This window comes from Ambystoma mexicanum, chromosome 3q (genome assembly GCF_040938575.1).
Source record: "Ambystoma mexicanum isolate Mex_15411 chromosome 3q, UKY_AmexF1_1, whole genome shotgun sequence".
Lineage (NCBI taxonomy): Eukaryota > Metazoa > Chordata > Amphibia > Caudata > Ambystomatidae > Ambystoma > Ambystoma mexicanum.
The window spans coordinates 230267575-230290765 of NC_090926.1; the positions used below are offsets into that span (position 1 = coordinate 230267575).

A 23191-nucleotide genomic window follows, 5' to 3' on the forward strand; every position below is an offset into this window, starting at 1 on the left:
GGCCCCTCTGAAGTTCCTCTCATGGAAGATTGCTTTTCTAGTGGCCATCGCCTCAGGCAGGCGTGTTGGGGAGGTTCAGGCACTTTCCTGCTAGCAACCATATTTGTTTTTCCATGCTACGAGGGTGGAGTTATTGACCCACCCCTTCTTTATGCCGAAGGTTCCTTCTGAATTCCATCTCAACAAACCTTTGGTTCTATCAGTCTTCTTCCTGAATTATTTGTCGTCTGCTGAGGGGGCGTGTCATTCACTAGACTTTGCTCGTTCCTTAAGTTGTATGTGGCAACGCAATGGATTTTCATTAGACCGCTCAGCCCTTTGTGAACTTTGGACCTGTGAATCACAGGAAGGTCCTGTCTAAGGCTTCCATATCCAGGTGGCTGTCAGGCTGCATCATGCACTGTCATCATGCACTGTCATCGTCCAGCCAACAGACCTCTACCAGGCATGCCGAGAGCCCATTCCACCAGGGCCATTAGAGCGACGACCGCGTTTCTCTTTGGTGTGCCTCTACACGACATCTGCAGGGTTGCTACATGAAGGTCACTGTCGCAAGATTCTACTGGCGTCAACTGCCAGTCCAAGGAGGAGTCCCGGGTCGGCCATGCGGTGCTACACAATCTGTTTGCTTGAGGTGAGTCTTTTCCAGGGGTAAGTGTTTTGCTTCTGTTGAGCCTTCCCACCTCCCATGGTTGTGTATATGTACTGCTGTGTAATCGTACTCATGAGCATGTGAATCCATGCCAGACCCCATACTGGAGAAGGAACAAGTAACATACCTATAACTCCTGTTCTCCAGCGTCTGGAATGGATTCACATGCAAACCCTCCCTCCTTCCCCTCTATGGCTCTTCTTGGTTCATACTGCCACTTTATGTGCTTTACCAAATCTGAAGATGGCCACCAGGAGTGAAGCTTAGGGAGATTGTCATTGGATGGGGGCAGTATGACCCAAACGACAGTGGCTTATAGAGTTAATGCAGTTTTCAGGCTAAAGCGAAACTGATTTTTTATTTTACTGAGGATTCCCAATCATGCCAGACCCATGCTGGAGAACAGGAGGTACAGGTAAGTGACTTGTCCCTTCCTTATGAGGAGCCAGTAGAAATTGAGATATACACAGATGAAGATGAGGCTTTTAAGGAGGATAACACTGGTACAGACCTAGAAGACCTCCCTGTGCCCTCACCTGATGTCGAGGATCCCATCTCATCGCCGCCTATTGATGACAACTTACTGCATAATGACCTGCTTAGGAAAGCTGCCCATTATTTTAAAATTGACGCACACAATTCTGATGATAGCCTTCATAGATGACTTCCTCATTGAGAAAAGCGATTTGCCAGTACATCCCCCTGCTTAAATCTGTAAAAAGGCGATTCGATGCCTCCTTGCCAACTCCAGTATTAACCAAACAAGTTAGCCCACAAGTTGAGAAAAGATTTAAACCAATGCCTACTGACTCTCTCTTTATCATGGGTCACTTAAAACCAGACTCGCTAGTCTTAACTACAACATGTAAAAGGGCACGTCCCTTTAGCTACATCTCAAGCATCTCCCGATTAAGATTTTCCCTAGGTAAAAAGTGGCAACCTCTCACCATATCAAATGGGCACGACCAACAACACAGCCTTAATGGCTAGTTTTAATAGAGCTCAGTTGGACTGCATAGAGGAACTCGCTGCTAATATCCATGAGCCCCTAAAGTCAGCAATACTTAGTCTTATCAGAAGGGAAACAAACTGCTAATGCAGTACTTAAACACACTGGACGCATCCGACAGTGCTGGTAGAATCATTGCAGAGGGCACATTATGAAAGACCAGCGTGGCTCAGGAACTCTGGCTTTTGAGCAGATACTCAAGTTGCGCTTTTAAATAGATCAATAGAAAAGTAGGCTCTGTTTGGCAAAGGTGTTGATCTGGCCTTAGAAACCGCAAAGACTGACCATGAGATGCTAAAAACCTTAAATCAAATTCTGAACCGCCCTTTTCAGCAAAGAGGACCATCGAGCTGGTGGAGCTTTTGTTGCCAGAGCTACTCAAGGTCTGCAGCACAGCCAACGTACTCCTCCGGTACAGGTTCCTCTTCATGGTTCGGAAAACGGGGACAATTGTTTACCGCACAATCCTCTTTTCCATGACAATTTAGAATGGGAATAGACAAAGGGAGAGGCCAAACCCCGAGAGGGTCGCCCACTGCTGTAAAACAATGACTCCTTGTTCCAGGTCCTCTCCCATATAACACCAGTCGTAGGATGCATAACATTCTCCCACATATGTGGGAGAATCACCTCACTGGATGCTGTCAACGGTAAAAATGGGTATTGCATTGAGTTTCAGAAACAACCACACAAATCACCCACAAAGACTCCGAAGGATACCAGTAGAACATCGGAAACTTTGATAAGACAAGATGCAAATACTTCTCCAAAAGGGATCCATAGAACCTGTTCAACCATCAGAGGTATGCACAGGTATTTATTGTGTACTTCCTTGTTCCAAAGAAAAACCATACAAAACCTCCAGTGCTAGACAGAAGGCCAGAAAACACGTATATAAGCCACACTTCAAGGGGTCATCCCACTGCTCAAGGAGGGAGACTTTATGGCAACACTACATATGAAAAATGCACACTTTAATGTTGTAATGCTGCCAGCACATCAAAAATACCTACAGTTCAAAGTGCTGCCCTTCGGTATTGCATCAGCACCTTGCGTATTCACAAAGCTATTAGCAATGGTGACAGCGCACCGATGCAGAAAAAGTAATCCAGTCTACCCGTATCTGGACAACTGGATAATAACATGAGAAACGCAAACCATGTGTCAAGCTAAATACGCAGAACAAAATATATCTTGTGTACAAATTGGGATTTATGATCAATGAAAAGTAGTCGAGCGTAATCCCCTGTCAGCAATCTTTGGCACACTAAATCGAGCAAACAACAACTTAGTCACCCCCTCCAACAAGAGGTTCACAAACCTAATTCAACAAATACCTTGTTATACAGCCGGTCGGCAGATAAGTCAGAAAGGGTATGCGCATTCTCGGCATGATGGTGAACTGAATAACCTCAACCCTTTAAGATGAGTAGCAATTACCCTGGAGATGAATGGGGATGCACATTTTATTCATAATCAATAATCAAAACGACTCAGTTAGTTGGCAAAAAAGGATAACTTTTATTTTCAATTGTCTAAAACCGGGAGCATAATGAACATCAACGAATTTGCTCGATCCTCTTACTCCACTACTTTCATAAAAAATTGAGTTTTCAAATCCAAAACTCGCCATCATTGACGTTGACCTACATCACTACAAACATCATCCTACGTGGTAAACTACACAAACCTAGTGGCAACTGTAGTAGGCTCTTAGTGAACATCTAAGTATATGATCCATACTAGTATGGGGGACAGTGAGTGAAGATAATTGGTTTCTTAACATCAGGTGAGGCAGCTAAGCCCTCCCCCCCCCAAAATGGCCACTATGAACGTCACAAAATACACAACATCCCATTGGCTACACAACCTGTGGGACCCTTAATACGCGGTCCCCTACAATTGGTTGGGACTCTAACCTTCGTCAGTACTTTTCCACCTACGTTGGCAGCACGCAGGATGGCCTTCCAGGTGCTGGTGAGCTTGTCTTGACCCCAGATTCCCACCAATTAGCATATCAATCTATCGTCATCACGTCAGTGGTCAATTAGGCTTTGAAGCTCGGCCTTGAGTTTGTTCTGTACTGTGGAGAATCAGGGGAGTGAAGGCACGCTCTGCCCTCATGCGTAGGTGTGAGCATCTTGCTCGTCCAACTTCATCCTTCCACATGACTGAAGACAATAATTTTGAGTTTTCACTGTCTTTAAAATACTATTTTTTAATAGACCTCTGATGTCTTCCTTGTTCTTGTCCATGCCTTCTGAACAGGAGCTGTTCTTTCCCATGGTTTGTATCCAATGTTGGTTAACTTTAGCCTGATAGACTTTAGCTTCTTGGCTTGACTTCATGGCTCATCCAACCTCGCCTTTCCGAAATTCGCTTGGTATTCCATTTGTTTTCTTACTGCAACACATTAGAAACAAGGCCTTCTGTTTAAAGTCCAGCACTGCTATAATACGTAGTGGAAACATCCATCCTTTACTCTTTATGCATATATATATCTATATATATATATATATCTATATCTATATCTATATATATATATATATATATATATATTTCTGATGTTTGTTAATCTGCTTAGAATCACATGCTGTGCATAGGTCCGACATCCAGTGGTCACTGCGGAGTATTGCATTTTGTTTTTCGTAGTCGAAAAGGGGACGTCGACAAGGCGTGTCTGTAACACTATCCCTATAGTGACGTGCGTCGTACCCACAATCCCTCACGCGCCGAGGTCCCTCAGATAGTTTTTTTCCGCCCAGCTTCTGGTCGCCTTACGCGGAGCTCCTAGAGAGACATTGTAAAATACTTACTACGGACCTCGGTCCTTAATTATACTTATTATATTCTTAAAGATCCCTCCACTCGACGTTAGCTGTGAAGCTGTTTCTCCGCCGAACAAGTTTTCAACTGAGGGGAAGAGACGGAGGGGATCCTTCGGCGCTGCCGAACACGTGGCCTGGCCTCGCCGGCCAACATACAGTAGGGAGAGTGGGGGTTCGAACTTTTATCTTCTCTTTGAGAATGTCTTTCTTTCTCCCCTATCTTTCCCTTGGGGTTGTTATCACCAGTTATTATTGCCTCAGCTATGGAGAGGACACCTTTTAAGTTTTGCCCACGCTGTAGGGGCAAATACACTTGGAAGGATAAACACAAGCTCTGTAATCGTTGCTTGCCCCTCGATCATAAGGAGGACAGCTGCGCGGCCTGTAAGCTCTTGAAACCAAGAACTCTTAAAGAACGGAAAGTTAAGAGGTGGGCGGACTACGCTATGTCGAAGTCAGTTTCCTCACCCGCCGCCGCTGTTACAGAAAGTGACGAGGAGGGTGATAACTCGACGTCCGTTACGGAAGTCATTAACCCCCAGAAGGAGCGCTCGCGCTCCTCGACGTCCGTCCCCAGCCCCGACGGGCTCGGCTCACGCCCTGCTTATGGGGATGAACACCCCGGCGACAAGGACGCACATAGACCCCATAGGCCTAAGCACACAACCCACAGCTCTTCTTCGTCGAAGACAAAGGATCCATCAGCGCCGAAGGGGACGCAGGGCACTCCGGCGTCTACCTCAGACCGTAAGGGTCTCAAGCCCCACCCACAAACGCAGCCGCGACCAGCGATTGGGCTTTCATCAAACACGGGTGCTACCTCAAAAACATCCGACGTAACGCTCCATAGAGCGGCCGTCGAGAAACAACGCGTAACGCAGGCAACGTCGATACCAGAGCCCTCTACCGACAAACTCGTTGTCGAGAGCCTGGCGAGAATTGTTTCCGAAGACAAACGTAAGCGGACGACGAAACAGACGTCGAATACCGCACCAAAAGCTATAGAAACGCCGAAAAAGCACAAGAGTAGCCAAGAACTGCCCCCTTCATCTAAGGGCACTTCTGAACTACCGGAGGGCTTTTCTGAGGGCGAGGGAAACCTTTCGTCGACGTTGTGGGAGCGTTCTAAGCGTTTGGAAGGCGAAAACACTGATTTCCCCCCTCTAGACTATTCAGGGGTCCCCCATGAGACCCTTGAAAGACTCCATTCTTGTATGGAGAAAATGGAAAGGTTTTTGGGAAGCCAAAACCCACCCACACACAAAAGACCAGGAGAATGGCCCCAGGATGACCCTAGGGTCAAGATCCCTAGACTGTTTCCCCTTTCTACAGACGTATATAACCTCACTGAAGAGGAGCAATACCTCCAAGAAGATGAGGAGGGTTTGGGTGGAGAGGAAGAACATGAGGAAGAGGGGTTTGAAGAAGATCCTTACACTAGTGCAGGAGTTTTTGAGAAGATACAGCCACCTCGCAGCCCTGGCAATCCCCATCAGTGCAGCCTTGGCAATCCCCATCTGTGCACTCAGACCCTGATGCCTTTCACCCTTCTCCTCCCAAGGATTCACCTATTGGAAACACCTCTCCCATAGATGACCAACCTTCCCTTAATGCACTATTGCGCAAGGCAGCAGCGCATTTTGAAATAGACACAGGGGAAACTCTTCCTGATATAGACTTTGTAGAAAAAGTTATTAAAGAAAAAGCCCCTGTTAGTCAGTCTATTCCGCTCCTGGCTTCCATAAAGAGAAGAATAACTCCTTCCCTTTCCAATCCTGCATTAGTCAGAGGGGTCAACCCTCGGATAGAAAAGCTCTTCAGCCCTTCGTCCTCTGACCCCTTGTACATCAGAGGACATTCTATTCCGGACTCCCTTGTAGTTACTAATACAAGAAAAAGAGCGGGGGTACCACTATCCACTAGTGAGGCACCACCTGACAAAGAGGACAAGAAGCTCTATGCACTTGGGAAGAGAATCACGACCTCCGCAGCCTTCTCAACTAGGATTGCAAATAACAATTCCCTACTAGCTAGCTACGCAGATGCACAGTGGAGCAAGCTGCGCAGCGAAGCAGAGGACGCACCAGAACCCCTGCGTTCACGCCTGTTAGATATCATCTCAGAGGGAACTCTTGTAAACCAGGGCATCGTAAAGAACTCCTTAGATGCCGCAGAGACGGCTGGCCGTTCCCTGGTTCAGGGAATACTTCTCAAACGCCATGTCTGGCTGCGCAATTATGGATTTAAGCCGGAAACCCAGGCTTCCCTGATAAATAAGCCCATAGAACAAACACAACGGTTTGGGAAAGCAGTTGATGAGGCCCTAGAACATGCAAAGAAGGAATTTGATACCATCAAGACTCTTGACCAAATTTCTAGGCCCCCGAACAGACGCGGCTATGGCAATAGACGCTCCTTTCGTGGCCAATGCCAGCAAAACCAACAGCAATTTTACTCTGCTACCAACTGGCCCTCTAACCAGGGTAACAACCAATTCAGTCAAAGAGGCCAACGCCGTGGCAAAGGAAGAGGTCGCAGCTCCAGCCCCAAAGGTTCCACGCCCAATACCAACAAATGACCCGAAGATTCGGGTCCCCTCCCATGCATCACCGGTCGGGGGCCGGCTAACATCGTTCCTATCAGCATGGGAGGAAATATCGTCAGACCGCTGGGTTTTATCCACCATAGCCCACGGATACTGCATCGAATTCAACGGTTCCCCGAAGTACAGACCCCCACGGAACCGACGCATGACACCGGAACACCTCACCATTCTTCTTCAAGAAGTAGAAGAGCTACTGAAAAAAGAAGCTATAGAGGCTGTCCCCCTATCTCAGGTAACAGAAGGTATTTATTCAGTGTACTTCCTTGTACCCAAAAAGGACTTAACCATGCGCCCTGTATTAGATCTGCGCCCAGCGAACAGGTTTGTCAAACCCCAAAAGTTTCGTATGGTGACCTTGCAGGAAGTAATCCCACTGTTATCACAAGGGGATTACATGACAACACTAGACATGGAAGATGCATACTTTCATATTTTAATGTTGCCAGCGCACAGAAAATACCTCAGGTTCAAGATAGAGAACAAGCACTACCAGTTCAGAGTACTACCCTTCGGGATAGCATCTGCGCCAAGGGTATTCACGAAAGTACTGGCAGTGGCAGCGGCCCACCTACGCAGGTTATCCATCCCAGTATACCCTTACCTCGACGACTGGCTCATAACAGGGGATTCTTACGAAACATGCTTCTCCAATACCCAAAAGACTGTAGACCTTTTGTCCCAACTGGGCTTCTCCATCAACGAAAAGAAGTCCAGCTTAGACCCCAGCCAAATCAAACAATTCCTAGGGGCTCTAATTCAAACAAAGGACGGCCTCGTCTTCCCCTCCAACGAGAGGGTCCAAAACATGCTGTTTCAGATCCCCCATTATGTGGCAGGTCGAGAGGTGATGGTACGCAAGGCAATGCGCTTGCTAGGGATGATGGCGTCATGTATTTATTTGGTACCTCACGCGCGCCTGCGCATGCGCCCAATGCAAGAGTGGCTCTACAGCCAGTGGTGTCAGGCCAGCGGACAATGGGACGATCTAGTGGTGGTCTCGCAGGCCTTGGTTCTCTCGCTACGGTGGTGGACAAAAGAAAACCTGTTATTAGGGAAAACGTTTGCCACACCCGCAGTGGAAGCCACTCTAACCACAGACGCATCCCTCACAGGATGGGGGGCTCACCTATTCCATCAGACTGCTCACGGAGCGTGGACTCCGAGCTTAGCATCCAAGCATATAAACCTGCTGGAACTACTAGCGGTGTTCAAAGCACTGAAAGCCTTTCAGGAACACCTACAAGGAAAGACAGTGATGGTCCTCGCAGACAGCACCACAGCCATGTACTACCTCAACAAGCAAGGGGACACTCACTCTCCAGGACTGTCCAAGCTGTCCCAGAATATATGGAAGTGGGCTCTCAAACACAACATGTTCCTACTATCACAACATGTACCAGGGGAACTCAATCTGCTAGCAGACAAACTCAGCAGAGACTTCCTCCTGCCCGAAGAGTACGAATGGCAATTGCACGAAGACATCATCTTAGACGTCTTCACGCAATGGGGATTCCCGGAAATAGACCTGTTCGCAACTATGGAGAACTCACAATGCCAAAGTTACGCCTCCAGGTACCCCCAGAACCAGTCCAAGGGGAACGGTCTGTCGATTCAATGGTCAGGGAAATTTGTTTACGCCTTTCCCCCGACTCCCCTTCTCAACAAAGTGGTGCACAAGATGCACCAGGAGCAGGTTACCATGATACTAGTGGCCCCAATGTGGGCCCGGCAGCCATGGTTCGCTCACTTGATGGAGATGTCCCTATCTCCCCCAGTGAAACTTCCCTGCCCGTACAACATGCTGTCACAGGACAAGGGCAGGACTCTGCATCCATGCCCTCAGACCATGAACTTAGCAGCCTGGCTCCTGAGATCATAGAATTTGGACATTTACAACTCCCACAGAGATGTATGGACATCCTCAGGGAAGCCAGAAAACCTAATACTTGCCACTGCTATTCTAGCAAGTGGAAAAGATTTGTCATCTGGTGTAAAGGTAAGAGCATCAACCCGGTTGACTGCTCTCCCACTAACATTGTTCTGTACTTGACCCATTTACTGGATTCAGGTCTAGTCTTCAATTCCATTAAAGTCCACCTAGCGGCACTTTCAGCATTCACCACTTCCCAACTTAAAGTGTCGTGGTGGAAGATACCAGTTATCAAGGCCTTCATGGAGGGGGTAAAGAGAATACACCCTCCGATAGCTAACCCAGCTCCCGGATGGGACTTAAATGTGGTACTTTCTAGACTCATGGGCCCTCCTTTCGAACCCATGCACAAGGCAACTCTTAAAGACCTCACTCTTAAGACTGCTTTCCTAATAGCTATCACCTCCATTAGGAGAGTAAGTGAACTACAGGCTCTTTCTGTACTAGACCCCTTCGTAACAGTTCACAAGGATAAGGTGTTTCTACGCACACACCCAAGGTTTGCACCAAAATTCATCTCGAAATTTCATGTAAACCAGTCAATAGAACTACCAACGTTCTTTCAAAACCCTTCCAGCTTGGGAGAAAAAAGTCTGCATACACTAGATGTACGCAGAGCCGTCATGTTCTACATGGAAAGAACCAGACCACTGAGAAAGACTAATCAGTTCTTTGTCTCAGTGGCAGCAGGAAGAGAAGGAGATGCTGTTTCAAAGTCCACTATATCTAGATGGATTGTTCAATGCATCACTCTCTGTTACACTCTTGCTAAGAGAGAACTACCCTTCAAGCCAAGAGCACATTCCACTCGAGGCACTGGGGCTTCCATAGCGTTCATTGCAAATGTTCCCCTTGAGTCCATCTGCAAAGCGGCTACCTGGAGTTCTGTGCACACCTTTACAAAACACTACTGTCTAGATGCACACTCTAGATCTGACTCCCAGGTGGGACAGGCAGTATTAAGACATCTTTTCTCTACTGTTCCTTCTCTTAACCCACCGGCAACTCCGGGTACTGCTCGCTAGTCTATGCACAGCATGTGATTCTAAGCAGATTAACAAACATCAGAAGACAATGCATTACTTACCGTAAAAGCATTTCTGATGGTTGTATCTGCTTAGATTCACATGCGCCCACCCTTCCTCCCCGCTCGGATGGAAGGAACATAGACTTCCTTTTATATCTCTTTTCTGTACTCACGTCTAGAAGGCTCCCTCAGGGGAGAAAAATACAAACAGAGGGACCTCGACGCGTGAGGGATTGTGGGTACGACGCACGTCACTATAGGGATAGTGTTACAGACACGCCTTGTCGACGTCCCCTTTTCGACTACGAAAAACAAAATGCAATACTCCGCAGTGACCACTGGATGTTGGACCTATGCACAGCATGTGAATCTAAGCAGATACAACCATCAGAAATGCTTTTACGGTAAGTAATGCATTGTCATATATATATATTTATATATATATATTTATATATATATACTTATATATACATATATATATATATATATATATATATATATATACTTATATATATATATACTTATATATATATATATATACTTATATATATATATGAGGCTTGTGGAATCTGCTTAGATCACATACTGTGCATAGGCCGACATCTAGTGGAAGCTGCGGAGTATTAGTTTGTTTTTCGAAACTCGAAAATGGGTGTCGACACAGGGCGTGCCAGTAATACTATCCCTAGTGTGACGTCCACTGTACCCATGATCCCTCACGCGTGTAGGATCCTCAGATTGTTTTTTTCCGCCATACTTGACGGAAGCATTCCGCTGAGTTCCCTGGCTTTCAGCCTTATTTTGCTAAAATATCTTAATATTTCCCTGTTTCTTCCTCTCCCTCATCGAGTCATCGAAGTTCGGAGCTGGACGCCGGCCCGCAGAAGAAACAACCGGTGAGAGCTGCACAACGGACTTTGGGCCTCGGAAAGCCTCTGGCCTAGGCCCGGGCCTTGGAAGGCCTCTGGCCTCGGCCCTGCAAGTAGGGAGAGTGGGGGGTTGAAACATACTCTACACTCATATATATCCTACACACACTAGCCCGCGTATAGTGCGTATAGAGGGTACCCCTTTCAAATTCTGCCCCAAGTGCAACCGCAAGTATCCTTGGGTTGACAAACACGCCACCTGTAACCTCTGCTTGCCGAGGGACCACCCCGAGGTGAACTGTAGAGCGTGTAGCCGGTTCAAGGCTAAGACACTAAAGGACCGCTCGACCAAACGTTGGGCCCACCACGCCAGGCAACGCGAGGCCATGGAAGCAGAGGGCACCTTCAGTGATGGCAGCGACGCCGTACTTTCGGACGGTGAGGGCAACGAGGTGTTGACTGTCCGGCAGGCCAGTTATGGGGAAAACACCCGGCGACACGAGCGCTACCCACACCTAAACACTCTAAGTCCAATCGAGACTCGACGCGCGTGTCGAGTTCTCGGAAAGAGGCACACAAAGAGCGGTCCACTGAATCGGTGTCCTCTGGGCGTTCTCGGTCAAGATCGCCTCACGATACCAGGCAACCTTCCACAGTTGCCAAAAGTGCCTCACTCACCAAAGTCATGGAGGTGCGCTCGTCAGAAGCCGACCGCCAGCCCCAGGCCGCTCATCAGGAGTCGGTGCCAGCAGACCGGTCTACAGCTGCTTCCGAATCCCGACGCCCTCACTCTAAGGAAAGGGCCACTACCCCCAAATCTCGACGCCAGGCGTCGAAAAGCTCTGAGAGGGTGAAAACACCAGGGAAACACCCTTCCACTCCTGGGGAAGGGGGGAAACAGCAGAAGAAACCATCTCACCCTTCTTCTGCACCAGTTACATAAAGACAGTTCCAAGTCTTCTGATAAACAGCTAGCCAAGACCCCTGCACAAGCCCATAGGTCCAGTCAAGTCATAGAAAGGGTCATTCCCAGCTCCAAGAAATGGACCGGTGAGGATATGGACAGGGTTATGTCTAGTATGTCCTCCCTAGCAGACTTCTACTCCAAAAACCCAGAACACTTCCTCTCCTACACCCCTGACGGTGCTACTCCCTCAGGGTCTAGGGACCCGCAGCCCCCTGGTAAGAAACCTCGGTTTGAGACCCCAACGCAAGGTCAGTCTTCAGACCCTTTTTACAGCCTTACACCCAGTATAGTGAGGATCCACTACACGATGAGGATCCTGACTTGGTAACGTTGGGTGGACTATTATGGGGACTAGGAGGACCAAGAGGAGGAGGAAGATAACTCAGAAGTCTACAGAATAGACTCCCCGGTAGGCAAAGAACCTCAAGTTACAGACTCTCCAGTCGACAACCAGCCCCTCCTAAATGAGGTCTTGTCTAGAGCGGCAGAACACTTCCGCATAGACACTCAGGGGGCACAGGAGGAGAGGGACTTTGCTGAGGAACTAGTAGGAGAAAAGAAACCCATTGCTCAGGCCATTCCAATTCTCAAGTCCATCCAACGGAGAATTGATCCTTCCCTTCTCAATCCTAACCTCACCAGGGCAGTAAACCCCAGAATCGAGAAATTGTTCAGGGCAGCCCAATCAGACCCGCTTTACATAAGGGGGCAACTGAAGCCTGACTCCCTGGTAGTTACTAATACCCAGAAGAGGGCGGGAACGCCTCTATCATAATCTGAGGCTCCCCCGACAAGGAAAGCAAGAAAATCTATGGGGTGGGAAGGAAGGTAGCCTCCACTTCCGCTTACCAGGCAAGGATTGCCAACTCCACCACTCTGCTGGCTAGTTACAACTGCCACCAGTGGGAGCAAGTAGCTGCCCTCATCGACTCCGCACCAGAACCTTTAAAGGGCCAGTTGGCCCAGGTTGCGTCGGAGGGGAGAGCCGTGTCCAGTTGCATCCTAAAGGCAACCTTTGATGCCGCAGATAATGCCGGCAGGCTAATAGCAGAGAGCACTGTCATTAAGAGGCATGCTTGGTTAAGACAGTCAGGTTTTAAACCCGAGACACAAGCATTCTTAATCGACATGCTGGTGGAGCCTAATCTACTGTTTGGCAAAGCGATAGAGGACGCATTAAAAAATGCCAAAGAGGAGTATGAGACTCTGAAATCCCTGGGACAGTTGACCAACAAGCCCCCTAGTCAAAGAGGCAATAGTAATTTTCGTCGCCCACGCGGCCAAAATTCACAAAGAGGCTCCAACTATTCACAGGGGCAGGGTATAACATGGGGTAACAACCAGCAGTCTACCTAGAGTTACAACAGAGGAAACAAGAGGGGTCGTGGTAAGGGTAGAGGCAGCCCGAGCAGAGGCGGCACGCCTCCCGCTAAACAGTGACACCACGCTCAGGGTCCCTTCTCACGCATCCCCAGTAGGGGGACGCATTACTAACTTCACCCAAGCTTGGGTAGGTATCACATCAGACAAATGGGTGCTGCCCAGAGTGTCCACAGGATACTGCATAGAACTGCTCGAGCGTTCCCGAAACCACCCCCCAGTCAAAAAGTACATTCCTTGGACCACCAGAAGATTCTCCTCGAGGAGATCGTCAATCTTCTAGCAAAGGACGTGGTAGAACTCGTCCTGCGCAACCAGGTAAACAAGGGTATTTATTCAACTTACTTCATTGTGCCAAAAAAAGATTGGCCATGCACCCAGTATTAGACTTAAGCCCTGCAAACAAGTATGTCAAGCCCCAAAAGTTTTGCATGACTACTCTCCAAGAAGTAATTCCCCCTCCTAAAAAAGGGGGATTACATGGCAACATTGGATATGAAAGATGCCTATTTTCATATTTCCATGTTCCCAGCGCACAGAAGATTCTTACATTTCAAAGTGGACAGTCAGCACTACCAGTTCAAGGTGCTGCCCTTCGGTATAGCCTCGGCTCCAAGGGTATTCACCAAGGTGGTGGAGGCGGCAAACCTGCGCAGGGAGGCAATCCTGGTGTACCCTTACCTGGACGACTGGCTCATCACGGGGGGAGACCCCAGTAATTTGCAGATCAAACATTCAAAGAACGATCGACGACCTCTTCGAGTTGGGTTTCTCCATAAACGAGAAAAAATCAATTCTGGTGCCAAGCACCTCCAAACAGTTCTTAGGGGCTGTCTTAGACACTCAAGAGGGGTTGGCCTTTCCATCAGAGGAAAGAATTCGGAATCTACTACTGCAAGTTCCTTTTTACAAGTCCGGTCGCCAGATAAGGGTGCGGAAAGCAATGCGTTTGCTAGGCATGATGGCGTCATGTATTTACCTGGTCCCCCACACGCGCCTGTGCATGCGACCCATGCAAGAATGGTTGGCGAAACAGTGGTCTCAGGCAAATGGTCAGTGGGATGATCTAGTGGTCAAAGTCTTCACTGGTGGACGAGAGAGAACCTGTCAAAGGAGAAACCCTTCTATGATCCAGAAGTACAGGCTGTAGTCACTACAGACGCATCCCTGTCAGGGTGGGGAGCCCACCTCCTCCACCACACAGCTCAGGGTCTCTGGTCTCACACAGTAGCCAAGAATCATATCAATCTGCTAGAGCTTCTGGCAGTATTGAGAGCGCTTCAGGCGTTCGAACCCCACCTGTTGAACCTGTCAGTGCAGATCCTGACAGACAGCACAACAGCAATGTTCTACCTAAACAAACAGGAAGGGACTCGTTCGCCAAATCTGTCCAAGCTTGCCCAGAAAATTTGGAGATGGGCACTCAGACAGAACATTTACCTGTCATCTCAACATGTTCCAGGGGATCTCAATTCTCTAGCGGCGCTTTAAGCCTCCCAAAGAGAACACGAATGGTGTCTACTCAGAGAAGTCGTAGAAGGTGTCCGGTCAATTGGTCGACAACAAACTGGTCGACTGCAATTTGGTCGACACCATTTGGTCGAATGCCAAATGGTCGAAATTTTTTTTTTATATATATATATGTGTTTTGTGGGTTTTCGTGTGGGGAAAGAAAAAAAAAGAAAAAAAAGGGGGTTGGGGGGGGGAACCCCCCAAAAAAAAACAAAAAAGGGGTAAAAAAAAAAAAACAAATCGACCATTTGGCATTCGACCAAATGGTGTCGACCAATTGTCCTGTCGACCAAATGCTTTCGACCAATTGACTGGTAACCGTCGTAGAAGACATCTTCTCACACTGGGGTTTCCCCACTACAGACCTATTCGCCACAAGCGAAAACGGGCAATGCCCAGAATTCGCATCCAGGTTCCCCCAGCCAGACTCCAAGGGGAACGCCATGTGGATGAACTGGTCAGGAATGTTCGCCTACGCTTTTCCACCAAAACCTCTCATGAGGAAAGTGGTCAGCAAGATGCACAGGGAATCGATGACGCTCATCCTAGTTGCTCCCATGTGGGCAAGGCAACCGTGGTTACCACACCTACGCAAGCTAGCGGTGTGCGAACCCATCAGACTCCCGTGCTGGTACAACCTACTGTCCCAGCACCAAGGACAAACAGTGCACCCTCAACCCGACTCAATGAACCTGGCAGCATGGCTCCTGAAGTCAGAGTTTGGACATCTAAACTTACCACAGAGATGTATGGACATCCTAAAGGAATCTAGGAAACCTAACACGAGGCACTGTTACTTTCTGAATTGAAGCAGATACTAGCATCAGAAATAAAATTACGGTGAGTAATGTATTATATATATATATTTCTGAGGCTTGTGGAATCTGCTTAGATCACATGCTGTGCATAGGCCGACATCTAGTGGAAGCTGCAGAGTATTAGTAGTTTTTCGAAACTCGAAAATGGGCGTCGACACAGGGCGTGCCAGTAATACTATCCCTAGTGTGACGTCCACTGTACCCAAGATCCCTCACGTGTCTAGGATCCGCAGATTGTTTTTTTCCGCCATACTGGTCGGAAGCATTTTGCGGAGTCCCCTGGCCTTAGCCATACTTTTGCTAAAAGATAAAATAATAATCTATTGACATCCTTCCCCACCCCAACGTCGAACTTCGACACTCGACGCCGGCTGGAGAAGAAATCGACCGTCGGCTGCTGCACGACTGATTTGGGCCTCGGAAGGGCGCTGGCCTCGGCCCGGGCCTGGTAGGCCGCTGGCCTCGGCCCTGCAAGTAGGGAGAGTGGGGGGTGGTACATACTCTACACTCTGGTATATAGGTACACCTTATACATTTCCTACACTTAACAGCCCGCTGCCTCAAGGTGCGTATGGAGGGTACCCCTTTTCAATTCTGCCCCAAGTGCAATTGCAAATACCCTTGGGTCGACAGGCACGCCACGTGCAATCTCTGCTTGCTGAGGGACCACCCCGAAGCGAACTGCAGAGCGTGTAGTAGGTTTAAACCTAAGACACTTAAGGACCGTTCGACGAAGCGTTGGGCCCACCATGCCAGGCAGGCGGCCATGGCAGTGGAGGGCGCCTTCAGCGATGGCAGCGACGCCGTACTTTCGGACGGCGAGGGCATTACGGCGTCGAAAGACAGCCGAGCGCAGGTCCCCGACCTCGGAAGGTCGTCCGGCAGGGCGGCTATGGGGAAGACCCCCGGCGACACAAGCGCTTCACATACTACACACACTAAACACACTAAGTCCAACCGAGACTCGACGACGTCGAGTTCTCGGAAAGAGGCACAGACAGAACGATCCGATTCGGTGTCCTCTGGGCGCTCTCGATCAAGATCGCTGCATGACTCCAGGCAATCATCCACTCTTGCCAAGAGTGCCTCGCTCCCTAGGCTAACAGAAGTTCGATAGTCGGAAGACGAAGACGACTTCCACCCCCAGCCCGCGCTCCAGGAGTCGGAGGCCGCAATTAAAGCCAGCGAGGCCCCACGCTCGAAGGACAGGGACACCTCTCCCGATCCTCGACGCCAGGCGTCGAAAAAATCCGGAGCCACTAAGGGACAGGGAAAACATTTTTCTACGCACGGGGAGGGGAGAAAACAGCAGAAGAAACTACCTGTACATTCTTCCACACCTGGGAAACACTCCACCCCCCCCCCCCCTAAACAGACAGACAAACCCAGGTCTGCTGATAGGTCCACAACCAGCAAAGCTACTCAAGATGGATCCCATAGACTTGCTGAGAGAGTCATTCCCAGTTCCAAAAAATGGTCCAGTGAAGACATAGATAGGGTCATGTCAAGAATGTCTTCTTTAGCTGATTTTTATGATAAAAATCCAGAACATTTCCTCTCGTATGATCCACAAGGGGCCACACCCTCAGGCTCTACTGATCCTATCCCCCCCGAGTAAGAAGGCCCGGTTTGAGACCCCGATGAGGTCTGAACCCTTCGAGGTGCAACCCTACGCAACTCCATACTCACAGTATCAAGGAGAGGCTTCCTTTTGTGAAGACCAAGAATTTGGTATGATTCAAGAGCAAACCGGCACGGGCCACTATGGGGACGATGAGGACCAGGAAGAAGAAGAGGATGAGCCGGAAACATACAGAGTAGATTCCCCGGTAGAGAACGAAGCCCCGGTTACCGACTCCCCGGTCGATAACCAGCCCCTCCTAAATGAGGTTCTCGCTCGCGCAGCAGAACATTTCCACATTGACACCCACGGTGTACAGGAGGAAAGGGACTAAGGAGTTAGTGGGAGAAAGGAGGCCTGTTGCCCAGACCATCCCTATCCTTAAATCCATTCAGCGGAGAATAGATCCGTCCCTGGTGAACCCAAACCTCACCAGAGCAGTCAATCCCAGGATTGAAAAACTTTTCAGGACAGCACAGTCTGACCCCCTCTATATAAGAGGACATCTGAAGCCAGACTCCCTAGTTGTCACCAACACTCGTAAGAGGGCTGGGACACCCTTGTCTTCGTCAGAAGCTCCTCCCGACAAGGAGAGCAAAAAACTATATGGTTTCGGCAGGAAGGTAGCCTCAACGTCCGCCTATCAAGCAAGGATTGCTAACTCCACCACCCTGTTGGCCAGCTACAACTGCCATCAGTGGGAAGAAGTCGCGGCTCTCATAGCCTCTGCTCCTGAACCGTTAAAGGGCCAATTAGCTTGGATTTCCGCAGAGGGTAGAGCCGTGTCTGGTTGCATTTTGAAAGCAACCTTCGACGCCGCGGACAACGCAGGCAGATTGATAGCAGAAGGTACTGTTATCAAGAGACATGCGTGGTTACGGCAGTCTGGTTTTAAGGCAGAAACACAGGCATCATTGTTGGACAAACCGGTGGAAGCCGATCTGTTGTTTGGTAAGGCGGTCGAAGACGCACTGAAAAATGCCAAGGACGAATACGAGACACTCAAGTCCCTTGGCCAGTTAACCAATAAACCCCCTAACCAGAGAGGGAATAGTAATTTTCGTCGCCCACGCGGCCAAAATTCCCAGAGAGGATCTAACTATTCCCAGGGGCAGGGTACACAGTGGAACAACAACCAACAGTCTACCCAGGGTTACGGCAGAGGTAATAGGAGAGGTCGTGGCAGAGGCAGCCCCAGCAAAGGAGGCGGCACGCCTCCACCAAAGCAGTGACGCTCAGTTCAGGGTCCCTTCTCACGCAACCCCAGTAGGGGGACCCATTTCAAACTTCACCCAGGCTTGGGAAGGGATCACATCAGACAGATGGGTGCTGTCAACAGTATCCACAGGATATTGTATAGAGCTACTGCAGCGTCCCCGGAACCATCCTCCACGACAAAGAGTACACTCCTTAGAACATCAGAAGATTCTCCTCGAGGAGATCGCCATTCTTCTACAAAAGGACGCGATAGAACTCATCCCGGGACACCAGGTAAACAAGGGTATTTATTCAACTTACTTCCTTGTGCCAAAGAAAGACTTGACAATGCGCCCAGTATTGGATTTACGGCCTGCCAACAAGTACGTCAAGCCCCAAAAATTTCGTATGACCACGCTACAAGAGGTAATCCCCCTCCTAAAAAAGGGGGATTACATGGCAACCTTGGATATGAAAGATGCTTATTTTCATATTTCCATGTTCCCAGCGCACAGAAAGTACTTGCGCTTCAAGGTGGACAGACGCCACTACCAATTCAAGGTACTACCCTTCGGGATAGCTTCAGCACCAAGGGTATTCACCAAGGTACTGGCGGTGGCGGCTGCACACCTACGCAGGGAGGCAATCCCAGTGTACCCTTATCTGGACGACTGGCTCATAACGGGGGAAACCCCAGGAATTTGCAGGACAAACATTCAAAGGACTATCGACCTCCTACACGAGTTAGGCTTCTCAATCAACGAGAAGAAGTCAAGCCTGGTGCCAAGCACCTCAAAACAATTCCTAGGAGCAATCCTGGATACCCAGGAGGGGTTGACCTTTCCTTCAGAAGAAAGAATTCGGAATATACTACTGCAAATTCCGCATTATCAGTCCGGTCAACAAATAACGGTTCGCAAAGTAATGCGTTTACTGGGCATGATGGCGTCATGCATTTACCTGGTCCCCCACGCGCGCCTGCGCATGTGTCCCATGCAGGAATGGTTGGCGAAACAGTGGTCTCGGGCAAGTGGTCAGTGGGACGATCTAGTGGTCATTTCGCCAACACTGGTACAAAGCCTTCACTGGTGGACAAGAGAGAATCTCGCACAGGGGAAACCCTTTTACGATCCCGAAGTACAGGCAGTAGTCACTACAGATGCATGTCTGACGGGGTGGGGAGCTCACCATCTCCACCACACAGCTCAGGGTCTCTGGTCTCACTCAGTGGCCAAGAATCACATCAACCTGCTAGAGCTTCTGGCAGTATTCAGAGCGCTTCAGGCGTTCGAGCCCCATCTACTAAACCTGTCAGTGCAAATCCGGACGGACAGCACTACAGCCATGTTCTACCTGAACAAGCAAGGAGGGACTCGCTCGCCAAATCTGTCCAAGCTTGCCCAGAAAATCTGGATATGGGCACTCAGACGGAACATCTTCCTGTCATAACAACATGTTCCAGGGGAGCTCAATTCCCTAGCGGATGCTCTGAGCAGAGACTCCCACCCAGAGGAACACGAATGGGTTCTTCACAGAGAGGTCGTAGAAGATCTCTTCTCTCAGTGGGGTTTCCCCACTATAGACTTATTCGCCACAAGCGAAAACAGACAATGCCCAGGATTTGCATCCAGGTTCCCCCAACCAGACTCCCAGAGGAACGCCCTGTGGATGAACTGGTCAGGGATGTTTGCGTACGCTTTTCCACCAACTCCTCTCATCAGGAAAGTGGTGAACAAGATGAACGGGGAATCGATGACGCTCGTCCTAGTTGCTCCCATGTGGGCAAGACAACCGTGGTTCCCACACCTACGCAGGATGGCGGTGTGCGAGCCCATCAAACTTCCAGCCTGGTACAACCTACTGTCCCAGCACCAAGGTCAAACAGTGCACCAGCAACCCAACTCAATGAACCTGGCAGCATGGCTCCTGAGGTCATAGAGTTTGGACACCTCAATTTGCCACAGAGGTATATGGACATCCTAAAGGAATCTAGGAAACCAAACACAAGGCACTGTTACTTTGACAAGTGGAAGCGGTTCGTTATCTGGTGCCAGAGTAGACAAATCAACCCAGTTGATTGCACTCATTCCACTATTGTTACATACATGCTCCACCTGCTAGATGCAGGATTGGTTTTTAACTCTCTGAAAGTACACCTGGCAGCCCTCTCGGCTTACACCACTTCCCATAGCAAGGTTTCGTGGTGGAAAGTACCAGTAGTTAAAGCCTTCATCATTGAAGGAGTAAAGAGACTTCACCCTCCTATTTCAAACCCACCACCAGGGTGGGACCTTAATGTGGTGCTAGCCAAGCTCATGGGGCCCCCTTTCGAACCCATGCATAAAAGCAGTCTCAAACACCTGACTTATAAAACGGCCTTCTTAGTAGCTATTACTTCTATCAGAAGGGTCAGTGAAATTCAGGCTCTGTCAGTGCAGGATCCCTTCTTTACTATCCATAAAGACAAATTGGTTTTACGCACACACCCTAGGTTCTCACCTAAATTTATATCTAAATTCCATGTAAACCAGTCCATCAAGCTTCCGGCTTTCTTCCAGAACCCGCAAAGCTCGGCTGAGGTGAAACTACACACCCTAGATGTGCGTAGGGCGGTCCTCTACTATGTAAATAAGACAAGACCGCTAAGGAAAACAGATCAACTGTTTGTCTCCTTAGCTACAGGCAGAGAGGGGGATCGCGTCTCTAAAGGTGCCATCTCGAAGTGGATTATTAACTGTATCCAGCTGTGTTACTCACTCTCTGAAAAGACTCTGCCTTTTACGCCAAGGGCCCACTCTACTAGAGGCATTGGGGCCACTCTGGCTTTCATTGCAAATGTACCCCTTGACACCATTTGCAAAGCAGCTACTTGGAGCTCTATTCACACTTTTACTCAGCATTACTGCATTGACACCCATTCCAAGGCAGATACACAAGTGGGACAAGCGGTTCTAAGACACTTATTTGCTCATGACCCTTCTCACATCCCACCTCCTTCTTCTGGTACTGCTCGCTAACCTATGCAGAGCATGTGATCTAAGCAGATTCCACAAGCCTCAGAAGGGATACATTACTCACCGTAATCGTATTTCTGATGCTTGGATCTACTTAAATTCACATGCGACCCACCCTTCCTCCCCTCCGAGAGAAGGCGCATGATTGCTTGTAGTCTTACCTTTCTGTCTATCTGCTTGGATTATCTGTACTCGCGCTACTCCTCATGCTACCTCATGTCAGAAAAAATACAATCTGAGGATCCTAGACGCGTGAGGGATCTTGGGTACAGTGGACGTCACACTAGGGATAGTATTACTGGCACGCCCTGTGTCGACGCCCATTTTCGAGTTTTGAAAAACAACTGTAATACTCCGCAGCTTCCACTAGATGTCGGCCTATGCACAGCATGTGAATCTAAGCAGATACAAGCATCAGAAATACGATTACGGTGAGTAATGTATCATATATATATATATATATATATATATATTTGGCGCATGCCGAAATCTATTCACTATAAAGCCAGCCTCAGGATTACTTCGTCAACTTGCGTTTCTTTCACATCTGTACACGTGTAAACTGACTTGATATCTCTACCAGTACTATGGCATACGTTTTTACACCTTGATCCCAAGATGTGACTTATCCTCGATACTTTCTTGATGCCTTATAGAATATCTGCATTCTCTAGTCTCTGCATCCTTTCCATTTATGTCAGCTCTGTGTGATGTCACCATTCGTCTTTCCCATTCATATTTCCTTGTATGCAGTTACGGTTTTCTGAATGGGAACCTTGCCTCCATGATTCTCCTAGGTATCGGTATTTTCACTGGTACCGCACGGTTTTCACATCCGGGCTCCCAACATATAGGCAATATGGGTGAGGTAGTTGAGGTGGGGGTACTTGGCTCCTCCTCTACACTCCCCCCCCCCCCCCCCCCCTCTGGGCGATTTATCAACCACTCTCTCATCATCCTTCACATCCAGACATCTTGGTCCGAAGAAGAGCTTCTTTGGGATCCATATCTTTGACTCCCTTCAGGCATCCTGCTGACTTCACAAGCTCATCTTTGTTCCATGTCATGAGGTCTACACTGTCCATTTGGATTACAAATGATCTATCTTCCCACATACTTATGGTTCTTTGGATACAGGAACTTCATCCCCTCAGGTGCATGGTTACTGGCCTTCACCAAGACTCTGATTTCTTAATCTGTCAAGTCTTTGGCCTTCAATCCTGGTTCAACATCGATCATAATCTTCATCCCTATGGCTTTCTTGGCTGTTTTCTTGCATTGTGACATTATTAGCCTGAATAGAAACTTGCATGGTCACTTGTCCTGCAAATGCCATAATAAATTCACTCACGTTCAAATAACGCATTCCTGGTGTTGAACCCACTATACCTTTTTATTGGTAAACAAAATTGTCATATTCAACTTAGTCATTAGATCTCGGCCTAATATAATATATTATATTGACAGGTGTCTGCCTCGAATACAGCAGTGGCACAGACATGTCACATTCTCCAGTTGACTGTTAAGTCTTCAGTAAAAGGAACTCTGCTTGTAGCTCCTGTGAAACCTTGAGTTTTCATGCCATTGCCAGACATTGAACATTTCCCCTCTTTTATACACAAGCGTGTTGCACCCGTGTCTACTAAAAATGAAAAACGTTTGCCTCCTATACTGATGTCTACCCTCTGTTCCTCGTGAGGATTTGGCGTCACAGATAGTATTGAACACATAAAGTCTCCCAGTGAGCTATCCTATTGTGGAT

The 23191-nt window shown here is 48.6% G+C and overlaps 1 protein-coding gene across 3 annotated transcripts in view; it reads left to right on the forward strand.

Moving 5' to 3' along the window:
- Nucleotides 1–23191, forward strand: part of OS9 (OS9 endoplasmic reticulum lectin) — a 596790-nt gene that overhangs the window by 421314 nt on the left and 152285 nt on the right. The gene's annotated exons all lie outside the window — the stretch shown is intronic.